The 16,910-nt window shown below is 34.3% G+C and overlaps 1 pseudogene; it reads right to left on the bottom strand.

Moving 5' to 3' along the window:
- Positions 1-8,992: 8,992 nt before the first annotated feature.
- Positions 8,993-9,909, bottom strand: LOC109458481 (elongation factor 1-alpha 1; annotated as a pseudogene).
- Positions 9,910-16,910: the final 7,001 nt, after the last annotated feature.

Raw genomic sequence — 16,910 nt, 5'->3', positions numbered from 1 at the left:
AAGCTACAATTTGGAAAAGAGTTTGATTTTGAGACCATAATAGACAAAGAGTAAAAACATAGACTGAACACTTCAGAAAAAGACTGACAAATGGAAGGATACTTGATTCTTGACAACTGTGGCATTGCAGAACACTGAGGGAGTTCATTCTTTTCAGTAAAGGGTGCCGGGTCCAGTAGATGTCCAAATGGACAAAGTGTAACATTATCCTACCTCACCCCTTAAAAAATCAACTCTAGGGGGACTGCCAATTCAAATGAGAAAATAAAATATGGAAAATTCTCTTGACTATGGGTTATGGAAGAATTTTTAAATCAGCACTAAATAAAAAAAGCCTGAGAATGCCTTAATCAGTAAGAAAAAAGCTGTGAATTTGTGAATTTGGGCTACATGAAAATTAAAGTGTTTTGTTAAAACAAACAAACAAAAATCTTTAGCAGTGTGAAAAAGCAATTCAGAATGGTGATAATAGTAACAAAACAATAATTGGCAAAGTTTTTGTATCCAGAATATATTGATAGCAAGAATTCTGCTAACCTTCAGCAACATGAAGCTCCCTAAGGAATCTCAGACCTGCTGGCTCTTACGCAACTCGTATCAGACTTGTTTGAAACCAGATTTCCAAACATCTGTGATATGAAAATGGAACATGTCCAATCAATCACAAAGAATTGACAGTCCACCTTGTGAACAAAGACTTTTAGAATCTTGCCTCATTTGGGATATGTGCTCTTTTTGCTCTAGCCCTTTCAATGTTTTTGCTTGGACAAGTCCCTGAACCTGCACATGAATAGCACAGAAGCCCTTGACAGACAATGATAAGTTCGACTTAATTTTAGGATCTTATTGGAGCATCATTTCTTACATATTAACAATATAAGGAACTCTTAAAATAAATCAGAAAAGAAGTCAACTCAAAATGGCCAAAAAAGCATTTGCAATTGACCAGTAAAAAATGAAAGTATTAAAACAAGATAGGGAGGCAAATTTTCACCTCTACCCTCTTAGAATTTTTTTTTTTTTTTTTTTTTTTTTTTTTGCCTGGGCCTGATTATTAAATTGACATAAAACAGATCAGCGGGAGCTAATGCATAAAATTTACTTAATGCAAGTTTTATGTGACACAGGAACCCCATAAGGAATGAAGACCCAAAGTAGTGGCAAAATCCAAATGCTATTATAGCAGATTTAATAAAGAAGGGCAATAGTGAAAAAAGTCACTAAACTCTGTGAGAAGTATAAAGGATAATATGAATTATTTTAACAAGGACTGTTTGTACAGAATTATCTCCATTTCCAACCGGTGATAAGAATGCCACCTTTCTTCTGGTATAGAGAGGACATCTTCCACATGGGAATTTCATCTCTTGCTTTGAAGACAAAGAAGGAAGGTCAGAGTGTTCTTCAGGCATCTGCTGCTTTTCAAGTGCCTTTAACTCAAAATAGTCAATATGCCAGCATATTTTGGGATAGCATGTTCTGAACTCCTTCAACAGCAAAGGGAGGTAACTACACATGTGCTGGAATATACCTAACAAAAAAGAATTGAACTTAATGAGGTTTGGCAAGGATATGGAACAATGGTAGTCCTCGTGTATTCCTGTGGGGCAAGGAACATGAAACTTGTACTTTGCAAGACCGATGACATTTATTAGGGTTGAATATATGCCTTCTCTATTACCAAACAAACCCCTTATAGAGATGTAACCAACAGAAGTGAGTATATACTTACACCAAAGAGAAGGGCAGTGTATTCATAACAATATAATCTGTAGTAGCTGATATTGAAAGAAATTTGACAGGAAAATGGACAAATAGATTGGGACGTATTCTTAATAAAACTAACATTGTATAGAAATGTAAATAAATGATGTATGTGGATGAAGAATAGTATCACTAATATGTTAATAACAACAACAACAAATCCAGACCAAAAAATACTGGTTTCATTTATATAAAGTTAAAAACAAAATAAAAACCATACAAATATTTGGGGATAGAGGTGAGAATAATGGTAATCGTTGGTGAGCTGTAATGCCTAGGAATGTTGAGGGAGACTTCTGCGGTGATAGTAATGTTATATTTCTTATTTTCGGTAGTGATTGTGCAGGAGTCTTGACTTTCTAAAAATTAATCAACATATAAGTTTGTGATATGTACATCTTTCTGTCTGCATGCAATATTCAATTTAAAAAGTCTTAAAAGAAAAAGAAAGAAGGAAAATTGTAGGAAGAAGGTGGCGTAGATTTTTACCTGCCCTTGCCTTCACACCTCCTTGTCTAGAATAATACACCAATAAAGAAGACACTGGTTCTGCCTGGAGGACGTCTTTAAAATGTAAATTCTGAAGTCTAGATGTAATGAACTTCTAATCAGCTGTGTAGAAGACTGATGATTGTTGAACTCCCAGATGAAGCCTGATTGACAGGAGTGTGTAGACTCACTTAATAACAGAAATAATAGCTAACATTTGTTGAGTGCCAGGCATAGTTCTAACAGATTTACATATATTTTCTCATTTAAAATGAGCAACGATGCACCCATTGCTAATTGGCAGTGAGCCTTTGTAGAGCACCCACATTTTTCAAGTTTTAAAATGTCAACATGTTTGCAATTGCAGGGTGAATGTTACCTGGTCTTTACAAAATGTAGGAAATTGCTCCTTGTAGCTGGAGCGATCAGGGAGTGGAAGCTCCTCTCCGTTCACACACCTCACTGCCTCACTCCAGATATTTCATCAATTGAGTAGATTGTAATTGTTTGCCAAGTGTTTGGCTCCTGATTTACAAATACAGAAATGAAGGACTCTCAACTGGTTTCTATTTTCCTGTTACCCAAAATAGAAAAACTTTCTGAATGATAAATATACTATCATAAAAACGTAATCTGTATATTTGAAGCTGACAGAGTGATCAACACTGAAGTTGTACAAGGCCAAGTGGAATGTTTCATACACTAAGTTTATAAGAAAATTGATGGTAAATGTGAGTGACAGTGTAAGAGACTTGGAAGACAAATTAAGGTGGCCAGTGTTAAAGAAATAAAATCCTTGCACTTGTTAAAATGGTAAAGAACTATTGAGGACTATTGACACAGGTGTCAAGACTCACCTTAAAGGAGAGAAATCAGATTCAACTCAGACTACAGCAAAGACAAGTGGGGATTTATAGCCAAAACAGAATGGGAGCGGGGGGATTAGGGGATGGAAAATTACCAAGTGACATCAAGGGTAGGGAGAGTCTTGTCAAATATGCTTAAATGGATTCTTGCTGAAGACAGGCCAGAATGATCAGTTATCAAGGATGGGGAGATTCTCACTAAACGGACTTAACAGGATTCTTGCTACAACAGGCAATGCAAGCCTAGCAAGGAAGGGTTCTAAAGTAAGGTCTAGACTCTAGACCAAGCTCAGACGATTCAAAGGTAAAGAGTCTTTGTCACCTACAATATGAAAAAATGGACCATTTCAAAATGCTAGAAAAAAATATCTCGGAAAAGAAACCAAAGTTAGTAAATGAAAACAAATAATATCACAAAGATGAAGAGAAACTTGTTTTTTCAAAATAAATATTTTAATTTGATTAAAATGATATTTCACTTTATAAGAATTATTTTAAAGTTTTATATTGGATATGTTTTGTTGTTACTATTATTTTAACAGTTAATTTATGCATATACATAAGAAATAAAAACTTTTCACCCTACATTTTCATAATTTCCAGAAGCAAACTTGTTGACTATTCTTCGTTATCTTTCCAGAAATATTTTTCCAGTTTTTGAGATATAATGACATATAACATTGTGTAAGTTTAAGAAACACATGTTGATTTGATTCACTTATATACTGCAAAATCTTACTGCCATAAACCTCCACCACGTCACATAATTACCGTTTCTTTTTTGTGGTGAGAACATTTAATCAATCTTAGCAACTTTCAAGTATATAATACAGCATAATTAACTATAATAACCACTCTGTACATTAGTACCCCAGAATTTACTCATATTCTAACTGGAAGTTTGTACTCTTTGACAATATATCCCCATTTCCCCCATGCCCAAACCCCTGGTGACTATAATTCTATTCTCTATTTCTACAAAATTGAATGTTTTAGATTTCACATATAAGTGATACAATACAGTATTTGTCATTCTCTGTCTGACTTATTTCACTTAACATAATGCCCTCAATATCCATCCATGTTGTCACAAATGGCAGGATTTCCATCTTTCTCATGGCTGAATAATATTCTTGTGTGTGTTTGTGTGTGCGTGTGTGTGTGTGTGTGTGTGTGACATCTTCTGTAGCCAGTCATCTCCATTGACAGACACTTAGATTGTTTCCTTATCTTGGCTACTGTAAATAAGGCTGTTATAAACATGGGAGTGCAGGCATTTTTAATTTTTTGAGGAACCTCCACACTGGTGGGAATTTATATTCCCACCAACAGTGCACAAGGGTTCCCTTTTTTCCACATCCTCGCCAACATTTGTTATCTCTTGTCTTTGATAATAGCCATTCTAAAAGTTGTGTGGTAATATTTCATTGTGGTTTTTACTTTCATCTCCTTAATGGTTAGTGACTTGGGCATACTTTTATGTAGTTATTGACTACTTGTAAATATTTTCTAAGAAAAATTCTATTTGGTTCTGTCCATTTTTTAATTGGATTGCTCAGTTTTTTATTAATGAGTTATATGAGTTCTTTATATATTTTGGATGTTAACTGGTGTGATTTTTTACAAAAAACAATAACATAGTGGAAAGGCATCTTATGGAATGGGAGAAAATATCTGTAAATCATCTATCTGATAAGGAGTTAATATCCAAAATAGATAAGAATCTCCTGCAACTCAGTATCAAAAAAACACACAAATAAACCGATTAAAAAATGGGCAAATGACTTAAATAGGCATTGCACCAAAGAAGACATACAAATGACTACCAGGTATATGAAAGAGTGTTCAACATCACCAATCATCAGAGAAATGCAAATGAAAATCAAAATCATAAAGAGATACCAAAATCACAAAGAGATAGTAGAAATACTATCTCTAATAGTATTTCTGTTATCAAAAAAAAAAAGATAACAAATATTAACAAGAACATAGAGATGCTAGAACACTTACTCATTGATGGTGGATATTACATTGGTGTACCCATTGTGAAATACATTGTGGAGGTTCTTCAAAAAAATTTAATAAATAGAACTAGCATGTGATCCAGCAATCCCATGTTTGTGTATTTATCCAGAAGAATGAAATCATGAAGAGATATCTACATGCTCATGTTCATTGCAGTATTATTCACAATAACCAAGATATAGAAACAACCCAAGTGCCCATTGACAAATAAACAGATCAAGAAAATGTGGTATATACATACAACGAAATATTCAGACTCTAAAAAGGACATGTATCATTTTTGACATTGATCAACCTAAAGAACTTTTTATTTAGTGATACAAGCCAGTCACAGTAAGACAAATACTGCATGATTCCACTTCTTTGAGGTATCTAAAATAGTCAAACTCATAGAGGCAGGGAATAGAATGGTGGTTCCGAAGGATAGAGGAAGTGGGGAGATAGGAGATTGTTGTTCAATGGGTATAAAATGTGTAAAATGAATAAATTCTAGAAATTTATTCTGCTGTACAACACAGTACCTGTAGTTATAATATGGTGCTGTGTATGTTAAAATATGTAAAGAGGATAGATTTTGTATTGTGTTCTTATCACAATGAGACAAACAAAAACAAACACACACATACACACACATACACACAAAAGAAATAGGGAAAATTTTGGCAGTTATGGATATGATTACTACTTTGATTTTGGTGATAGTATATAGATGTATGCACATGTACAAACTCATCAAAATGTATAGAATAAATATGTATATTTGTTTATATATCAATGATACCTCAATAAAGCTTACGATATATTTTTTGGTGAAAAATCCCTCAATTTCAAGGATAAAGAAAAATAATACAAGCTTACAGAGAGAAAGCATAGTTTACTTATGGGGCAAAGACAATTATAGTATGATGTTGGGTCTCCCATGTGCAACAGGAAGCCAGCAGAAGTACAGCTCTGCAGAGAAAAAACTACCATTAAGAACCCTTTGTCCAACCACATAACAGTTGTGCTGTCTTCTTTTAGAGCAAAACCAAACAAAAACCCACAACAACAACCAAAACAAAACTTTTTTGTTTGTTTGTTTTACTATTTTGTAAAAGTCACTAGAGGATAACTATGAATGATAACTGAAGGAGAAAAATAACTTATAGCAATGTATCTGATCAAATGGCAATTTAATCAGAACAAGGAATTCAGAAAAGTATAGAAAAAAAAAGAAATGGATCTGCTGCCATGTTTATCCAAAGTTGAAATAGGTTATGATGTGCCTTGAAATTTATGTGAAATTTTTGTATAAGAATCATTAAAATAAAAGTGATATTATTATAACAACAATGATTTTGATACTCTCGACTAACTCATGAAAAGTCAGGACTTGGTGGGAGATTGTTTTCAGTATAAGCATTCTAAATTTTTTTCTGATGATGATGTACGCACATAAAATTTTGTTTAAGAATATGTTTAATTTTGTGTGAATCATAATTTTATATATTAATAGAAAAAACTTAAGTATGTGAGGGGATAAATTTTAACTAAATTTATCGTGCTGATCATTTCACAATATACTTAAATCAATACGTTGTGCATCTTAAACTGGTATGTTTTATGTCAATTATACCTCAATAAAATTTGAAAAATAAAGAAGGTTACAAAACATAAAAAAAAAAAAAAAATTATGTTTGATAGGGATCAGACAGTAACCACCAGTGAAATAAAACTTACAGTAGAATATCAAAATAAATAAGAGAGCATTGTGATGACAAGAACACACTAGGGACATTTTAACTAAGCAGGCTAAAATAAACAAAGACTAGCAGTAAGAAAACAACTAAGCAAAATAGTTTGGGATAATGGTTTTCTGCTATTGAGTTTTAATTGAAATTTTATTTTTCCTTATTGGCAAACTGCTACAGTAAATTGTTCTCTTGTGTGTTGACCTACACAATTTTGTGATTCTCATAAGGAACTGAAGTTGACGATGTAAGACATCATGGGCTATACATATCTGATTACCTGAGGTTCAATAATTTTTCAGTGGTGTTTAGTTTGGGGAAAAACTGCTTATAAGCAGTGATATTAAGTATGTATTTTTAAACAGTCCTAAAGGTTTGTTTTGTTTCTGATAATGCAAGGTCCAGAGTCAGACTGCTAATGATGAAACTCTGATTGAGTCACTTAGTAGTGGTGTGATACTGGCTATGTGTCAGTCAATGTGTACTTCAGTTTATTCATCTGTATAATGGGGATGATGTTTGTATGTTTCTCAGTGAGTGGATAAGGTAAAATTGACTCTAAAGCACTTGAATAATGCCTGCCACATTGTTAGCGCTGAGGTAACAGTTCCCTGCATTTGCCCCAGAGTTCCACATCAAGCCTGGACCCTGGTCTCTCGCTGCTTTTTCCAAAGCTGTAAAAAGCTCCTCTGCTGGAACACAGGTGCACTTCAAAAGTGTGGGAGAATTGACAACTCCAGAAGGAACCATTAGCAATGGAGCATACGGGTGGTAGATAAATTCTCCAAGCTACTTGTTCTCTCATAAAACAAGTCTAATGTACATTCTACACAGTTAACCAGATGGTCTGCAGCAAGGATAGCCTATCTTTTCCACAGTGATGACCAGCTTAACAAACTCTTTATTTTACTTTTATACTTTCTCTGTCTTACTTGCACCACTCTCTTCTTTCTGCTTCTTGGAGTCACCTTCCAAGTAAACTTGCTGCTCCCAAATCCTTGATTTAGATAAATTTTACATTTCCTTCCATCACTGTATTCTAGGAAATAGTGTTCACAATTGATTACACTGAGATACACTATTCTTTAAAACTTTCAGTTAGGTAACAAAGCTGACAAACAAAACAACAATACACATAAAATTATTAATTTATAGTACACAATGTAACTCAGAATCTAGACTTTCATTGTTATCTTAATATTTAATATTAATCAAGCCCAGAGAGGTCATGGGACTGGTCCAAATTACATATATAGTTCAGACGTAAGTGGCTTGTGTCATTAAAATTAGCAACACATATTGACACTGAACTTAAGCAAAAGGAACAGAGGGGAGAATCTGTAGACATTATCTCAAAACAACAAATATGCAGACATAATTCCATAAAGAAAACTAAGACTTCATGTCATCAGGGCTATTTTTGTTTTTAAACTTTGAGAGAAAATCACCCCTTGGCCACAAAATCCCCTACTTCCTAAAAATCCAACTTTAAAAAATTTTAGATTTGAAAACCATGAAAAAGACATCCTTTCTCAATGCTATGGAATTAATAATTGCAATTATACGATAACCCTAATTATAATAACTAGAGTTAGTCAGAAGATACTCACATGTTTGCAATCTGCTGGCTAAGATTCCCAGTACATGAGAAAAATTATCTGCTGATTCAAAATTGATGCAATGTTTCACTGCCCTTAAAATCTGTGCTCTGCCTTGCCTATTCATTCCTTCCTTCTTCCTAATGCTTTTGATAAGTTGCTTTGTGGCAGTAGCACAATTTGCTACATTGTACAAAGTATTTCATATTCTTGTAATCTGATTAGATATTTTTTTCTCATTAAACTTTGTTTTAATGGGTCTCACAATTCTGTGACAGATTTTTGGTCCAGTTGTTTCCATTAAAAAGTACTGATTTTTAAAACTAATAACTTCACAACTGCCACACACAAAAAAATAGTCCACAAAACATTCTCCTTTCCTTCTGAAGGTTTTATGGTACATTGTAATCATTAACCAGTCTTTTATTATTAAACTTAAATGGCCAATTGACACAAACAGTTCTGAGACCTTTCTTCCACCACTGGTTAAGACCAAGGTGGCAGGTATTGGGGATAATGTTCATTTAGTCTCCTCAGCTTTCTGGGCAGACTTGGTGACATTGCAAGCTCCAGCTGCTTTCTTGTCCACTGCTTTGATGACACCCACAGCAACTGTCTGTCTCATGTCATGAACAGCAAAACAGCCCAGAGGAGGGTCGCAGAAAAGCTATCAACACACATCGGCTTGCCGGAACCATGTCAATGATGACAGCATCACCAGATTTCAAAAACTTGGGGCCATCTTCCAGCTTTTTCCTTGCACGAAGATTAATCTTCTCCTTCAGCTCAGCAAATTTGGAAGCAATGTGAGCTGTGTGACAATCGAGCACAGGTGCTTATCCTGAACTGTTTTGGCCTGGATGGTTCAGGAGAACCACCTGAGCAGTGAAGCCAGCTGCCTCCATTGGTGGGTCATGTTTGCTGTCACCAGACACATTGCCATGGCAAACATCTCTGACACACACATTCTTGACATTGAAGCCCACATTGTCCCCAGGAAGAGCTTAACTCAAAGCTTCATGGTGCATTGCCACAGGCTTTACTTCAGTTGTAACATTGACTGGAGCAAAGGTGACCACCATGTCGGGTTTGAGAACACGTCTCCACTCTGCCTACAGGGACAATACCAATACCACCAATTTTGTAGACATCTGAAGAGACAGACACAAACTCTTGTCAGTTGGACGAGTTGGTGGCAGAAGAAATCCAGAGCTTCAAGCAGCGTGGTTCCACAGGCATGCCACCTTTACAGGTGACTTTCCATCCCTTGAACCAAGACATGTTAGCACTTTGCTGCAGCATGTTGTCACCATCCCAACCAGAAACTGGCACAAATGCTACTGTGTCAGGGTTGTAGCCAATTTTATTAATGTAGGTGCTGACTTCCTTAATGATATTCTTGTGTCTCTGGCTGTAGGGTGGCTCAGCAGAATCCATTTTGTTAACACCCACAGTTAATTGTGTCACACCCAGTGTGAAAGCCAGAAGGGCATGCTCATGGGTCTGCCAGTTCTCGGAGAGACCTGCTTCACATTCACCAACCCCAGCAGCAACAATCAGGACAGCTCAGTCAGCCTGGGATGTGCCTGTATCATGTTTTTGATAAAGTCTCTGTGTCTTGGGGCACCAGTGACGGTCACATAATCCTTGATGATCTCGGATTTCCACGGGGAGATATCAATGGTGATGCCACGCTCACATTCAGCTTTCAGTTTATTCAAGGCCCAGGCATACTGGGAGGAGCCCTTTCCCATCTCAGCAGCCTCCTTCTCAGATTTTTTGATGGTTCTTTTGTTGATCTCATCACATTACTAGATCAGATGACCGACCACATTGCTGGAATTTACGTGTCCAATGACAACGATATTGATGTGAGTCTTTTCCTTTCCCATTTTGGGTTAGATTTAGTGGTGGTTTTCACTACACCTGTGTTCTGGCAGCAAACCCATTGCAAAGAAAGATTGGTTAGATATATTTTTAATTATTTTGAGGAAGCAGGTGCTAAAAGAAGGAGATACACCTTAAGTTACAAGGTCAGAATTATATCCCAAGCCTTTCTGATTTCAGGGAACATGTTATTCTAAACATGAAATTCTGCTATTTCCTAGGAAATAGCCATTCCAAAGTAGAAGCAATTTCGTTAGATGTGGTGTTTTTTTAACCATTCACTTTACACTGAGCTAAATGGAGATAAAAATCAACATTCATTCATTCATTTATTCGTTTATTTATTTACTTAAATTTTACTTTTTTCAACAGTAATTTTTGATTCACAACAATATTGAGTAAATGGCACAGAGATTTTTCATACAACCATGACCCACACATGTACTGACTCTCTCACTATAAACATTTCCCATCAGAGTGATACACCACCCAAAGTCCACAGGTTACAGTACGGTTTCCTTTTGTATTGTGCATTCTATGCATTTGGAAAAATTTATTATGACATGTATTTAGTGTTATAATAATATACAGAATAGTTTCACAGCCCTAAAATCTGTGCTCTACCTATTGATCCCTCTATTCTTCCTAACCCCTGGAGACCACTGATATTATCGTCTTTATAGCCCTTTCCAGAATGTCATGTATTATAATTGGAATCATATAGCATGGGACACTTTCAGGTTGGATTTTCTTTCACTTAGTGATAAGCATTTAAGATTCCTCCATGGACTTTCTTGGCTTGATAACTCATTTCTTTTTAGTGCTGAATAATATTCCATTGTCTGGATGTACTGCAGTTTATTTATCCATTGACCTACTGAAGGACATCTTGGTTGCTTCCAAGCTTCAGAGATTATAAATAAGACTGCTGTTAACATCCGTGTGCAGGCTAGTGTGTGTGGTCTTAAACTCTTTTGGAAAAGACCAAGGAATGAAACTGATGGATGGTATGATGAGTATAGTTTTGTTAGAAGCTGCCAAACTGTTTTTCAAAGGGGCTGTACCATTTTACATTCTCTCCCTAATGACTGTTTTTGTCTCTCCACATTCTCATAAGCATTTGGTGTTGTCAGTGTTCCAAATTTTGGCCATTCTAATAAATGTGTATCGGCATCTCATGGTTTTAATTAACAATTCCCTAATGACACATAATGGTGAGCATTTTTTCATATACTTATTTAGTCAACCGTAAGTCGTCTTTTGGGAGGTATCTGTAAAGATATTTTGCACACATTTCAATCAAGTTGTTTGTTTTCTTACTGTTGAGTTTTAAGAATTCTTTGTATGTTTGGGTAACTGTCTTTAATCAGATATGTCTTTTGCAAATACTTCTGCCAGTCTGTGGCTTGTTTTTTCATTATCTTTATAGTAAGTTTCACAGGTCGGAAATTTTTAAGATAAATTCCAGATTTTAAATTCATTCTTTCATACACTGTGCCTTTTGATGTTGTATCTAAAACATGCCAAACCCAAAGTCATCTAGATTTTCTATGTTATCTAAGAGTTTTGTAGTTTTGCATTTTACATGTAAGTCAATGATATACTTTCAGTTAATTTTTCTGAAGGATATAAGGTCTATGTCTAGATTAATTTTATTTTATACATGAATGTCCAGTTGTTCCAGAACAATTTGTTAAAAAGATTATGTTTTCTTCATTGTATTCCCTTTTTTCCTTTGTCAAAGATGAGTTGACTATATTTGTGTGGGTCTATTCCTGAGCTATTATGTTTCATCGCTCTATGTGTCTATCCTTTTGACAAACCACACAGTGTCTTAACTATTGTAGCTTTATAGATCTTTAAGTTGATAATGTCACTCCAACTTTATTCTTCTAATACTGTGTTGCCTGTTTTGGGACTGTTGCTTCTCTGTATAAATTTTTGATGTAGGATTACACACACACACACATATACACACGGCTTCTTTCAGGATTTTTTCTCTATCTTTGATATTCTACAGTTTGAAAATAATATGTGCAGGCGTAGTTTTTTTTGCATTTATAATGTTAGTATTCTTGAGCTTCTTGATCATTTCTTATCAGCAAAGTTTTCTTATGTAATTTATAATAATGTTACCTTGAGCTTTGCATTTTTAAATCATTAATCTATGATTTTTGTATCTATATTTAATTCATGATTTTTTATATGAATTTTGTTTATAGTGATGATTTTTATATTTCTGTCTTATGATTTTAAAATAAAGTCATTTGAGACACTGAATATAATTTAGACCAAAAACACAGGGAAATCTCAATGTCACATAGTTCTAATTTGTTTTTATCTTTCTTTTTTGAGATTGCATTTCTCTGAAATATCTTGGTAATTGTTCATGTCATGTTCAATTTCCTTTTTGAGCTTAAAGATAAACAGTGATTTACTAGGGGTATGTGTTTCAGGCCTAAGAAAACGAATATACTGAAACATGATGACACAAAAGATGAATTCTCCTCTGCCAGCACTTCTGTCCAGTCTCTAATCTTGCTTTATAATTAATTAGCTGTCAGATCTGCTAAACTTCCATGAAGAGACTACACAGATGTCACAGCAAATTGTTCCTGAAATTAAGATCTGAACTGGGAATGTTTTTCATCCTGACCTTACAATTCTCTTTATTGATTTTCCTATCATTTTCACCTATTTAGAACAGAAAGAAATGGAAATTGTGCTTTATTTGTTTCCAAGAAGGAATTGTCATGCAATAATTAAAAAAATGATTTAATGTTTATCTCTAAAATTGTGTGTGTATTATATATATATGTATATGTATATATACATATATACACATATACATATAATATACATACACACCTTTAAGTAACTCAGCACTGAAATGTTGAAGTTACAACACGCATGTAAGATGATAAATTATACACTTTAGATATTTAATATTTAAAATGAATTTGTAAAATGAAGGCACTGACATTTTAATTGTAATAAATGATTGAAACAATATTTTTGAGCTTTCTCTCACTCTAAATTACCTTAATATATTTTACATTTTTTTGTGTGTGTTTGTTAAAAATTTATTGATTTTATTTATAAAGAAGTCAATTTAGGGCCAGCCCAGTGGCTCAGGTGGTTTGAGTGCAGAGCTCCTAACTGCAAGGTCGCAGGTTCCATTCCCACATGGGCCAGTGAGCTGCGCCCTCTACAGCTAAGATTGTGAACAACAGCTCTCCCTGGAGCAGGGCTGCCCTGAGCAGCGGGCGGTCGTCTTGAGCTGCTGTGAGCTGGTGACCTGGGCCAGGGAGCTGTGTCCTACACAACTAGACTAAGAAACAAGGCTTGAACCAGAGTGGGGGAGGCGGAAGAAGGGGAAGAAAAAAGTCAATTTAAATATTAACATTTCTTATGAAAGTTCCAATGCACACTTTGGAGTCATTTGGAAAATAAAATGTCCTCATTGCATTGCAATATAATTAGATAAATAAGAATGTATTAACTTTATGATAATTTAATATTAAATGGAGAATATTTAATATATTTGATCATATATTCACGTCTAAAAATATGTGCCATATTTTTGGCATCTTGTAATTACAAATTATAATTTTCCTAATGAACACTTTATAATTAGAATGTTCTGATGGCATTAAAAGTTCCATGTACATATTTCAATTGAATATAATTCCATTGTATTAAGTAGACAGGTGTGATATTATTAAGATAAAAATGGCCTAATAACTGAGTATTTAATATTTATAGGGATAATCCAATGCAAAGCACAGTGTTAACTAATGAGGTTTTACATAAATATCTGTACACTAAAAAATATTTATTTAAAATGGTTTCCCAAAATACAGTTGCTAGGCATCCATCTTGGTTAATGTAGAATTCTTTATTACCAGAAGTGCATAAAATTACCTGAAGAAGTGGATAAAGCTGAGTTCTGGCTCCTTCACAACCCTCTGAGTTGGGCCTTCCGGTTCTGGAACCGCGCCGCCTCTCATCTGGGGACAGGACATCCAGGTCCACGTATATTGCGAGCATCTGTCGCGGCTCCAGGTAGCAAATGTGGATAGTAGAGCCAGTCCTGCTTGACCAGAAGCAGGTGTAGACCCGCCAGGCACGCGCTCAGGCTCCCTCAGCGGCTGTCAGTTTTTCACGAGGCAGCCCACAGGGCAGCGCCATCAGCACATGCTGTCACAGCAGACCAAGCAGGCTTTCTTCGGTTGCCATTCTTCCTGAGAGCATCTTGGCACGTGGAGACCAGGCTCAGTCACTGGCCTCGGTGTGTGACCTGCTGCTGCTGCGACCCTCACTGAACTCCAGAGGGTCCTGGAGGACCAGCGGCCTGAACTCAGCTTGCCAGGCGGGACTCCTGGAGCCTCTCTTGCAGTATTGAGCCCAGAGACTCAGAACGGAACCTGGCTTGATTCCACATCTTTTATCGACTTTCTCCTGCCATCATTCAGTGCTCTACTTCCATACTTGTGTTTCCTTCACCTACACAATAGAACACTCACTCAAAACCGGGTGAGAGCATACTTCTAGTATACTAGGTATCTTAAAACAACGGTAGTCTTTCTTTATCGTATCAATGATTAGGCAATCTGATGGACATCATTTAGTATATTTACTATTCTGCTATTCAAATGCTAATCTAGTGATTACATTGATAACACTTTATTAAAAGTTTAACATTGGTTGACATTTCAGTTTTTAATCTTGACTTTAATTTCAGTTCATGTATCATAGTAATGATATCTATAAATCAGATATCTTTAGTAGATGCTTATAGAGTAAAAACGAGATGTAAAGTTTTGTTCTTGTTAATAACTTAATAATAAATTTAATAAGTTCTCCAGTATATACAGATATATATATATATATATATATATATATATATATATATATATATATATATATATATATCGCGTAGCATTATATATATATAGCATAGCATTATATATATATAAGAAACCAGTACCACTAAATTTCAAACGGTTACTCTATTCATTAGCATTGTGATTGTTCTGCAACAGTTAAATTTATGCTTTACATTTAGATAATCTTTTAATACACTTTTAATGATCACACAATCCTCTAAGTAAAGCAGTTGCTTTTTTGTACCTGTTACTTTAACCCAAGTATTTTGTTAGCTATTTATGTGCACATTAACTAATGTCACTTCAATAGGTGTTTACACTGGACCAAAAGTGAAAAGTCTATTAAATTCATATGATTATATAAATACCATTTTTTCATTCTAAAGGGAATATTAAACATTGCTGTCTTTTATTTTATCATTTAATGGATTTTTATTAATGTGTATCTTTATAGGGTTTTAAAAATAAGGTATGAAATCGCATCACTGAAATTCCTCTTTAGCATCATTTTTTTTTTTTGCAAATATTGTGAAACTACTGTAAATTATCAGATTTCATAAAATGGCTATATAAATCCAATATACTGTGCACATATGGTATACAGAGCCTACTAATATAACACAAAATAAAAAATAAAAAAAAGTTTGTTCGAATTAATAATTTAAACAACAAATTCTCTAGAAAATTTAATGAAAAAGTTGTATTTATAATGGACAATATAAAGTACACTGATTCTAAAATGACTTACAGTGCATAAACCTATTTTCACTTTTATTAAATAGTAGAAATGAATAAATGTAATCATGTATACATTTTGTTCGGGAATTTTGTGTTGTCTAATTAGGTTACAGTTAGTAAACAAATCTTTTTTTCTTCCCCTTGAAAATATTTGATTCACAGGAAAGCGTTCTATAAGCAAAGATTTGATTAAGGTACATAGATAAAATAATTCTTTCTGGAACAGAGATAAAAATGAAAACCACTGCTGTGTTCATCAACACACTGTATTCACTTTGGTTTCAGTGATTGTGCACCATCGAGATACCGAACTCTCCAATGGATTTACCATTAAAGTCAAGTGAGGGGAAAATGAAACAGTAAGAGTGACTATCATTGTTTGATTATATATCCCAGTCATGAAACATTTAGCTCTGTAATATAATATTTTGTCTTTCCTATACATACTGAGAATAAAATATTTATGGATTTTTCTCTACTTCTTTCATAATCTGAAAATCCCTTAAAATCAATTGTTAATTTCATTCATTTGTTGCTTTTAAATAAACTTTTTACATGTTTTACTGTTCCAAAAACTCAATTAAACTTAATTATCCTAAAATTAAATTTATTATTTCATAAAAAATAATACTATTATCCAGCACAAGTAATTTATGAATTCACTGTTAGGTGATGCCAAATGCACTTAAAGTTCTAAATTAAAATTTCAGGTTGGAGATATGACTTCCAAGTTTACCAACTAAGTTTAGAAAAAGGAAGATGTATTTAGGGTTGCGATAATTTCTCAAATATATTTGAATCCTCTGTTAAAGATAACATTTAATTTCTTTTTTTTTAAATTAAAGTTTATTGGGGTGACAATTGTTAGTAAAGTTACATAGATTTTGGGTGTACAATTCTGTATCACATTATCTATAAATCCCA

The sequence above is a fragment of the Rhinolophus sinicus genome, linkage group LG03, assembly GCF_036562045.2.
Source record: "Rhinolophus sinicus isolate RSC01 linkage group LG03, ASM3656204v1, whole genome shotgun sequence".
Taxonomy (NCBI): domain Eukaryota; kingdom Metazoa; phylum Chordata; class Mammalia; order Chiroptera; family Rhinolophidae; genus Rhinolophus; species Rhinolophus sinicus.
This window is presented reverse-complemented; position numbering and strand designations above follow the sequence as displayed.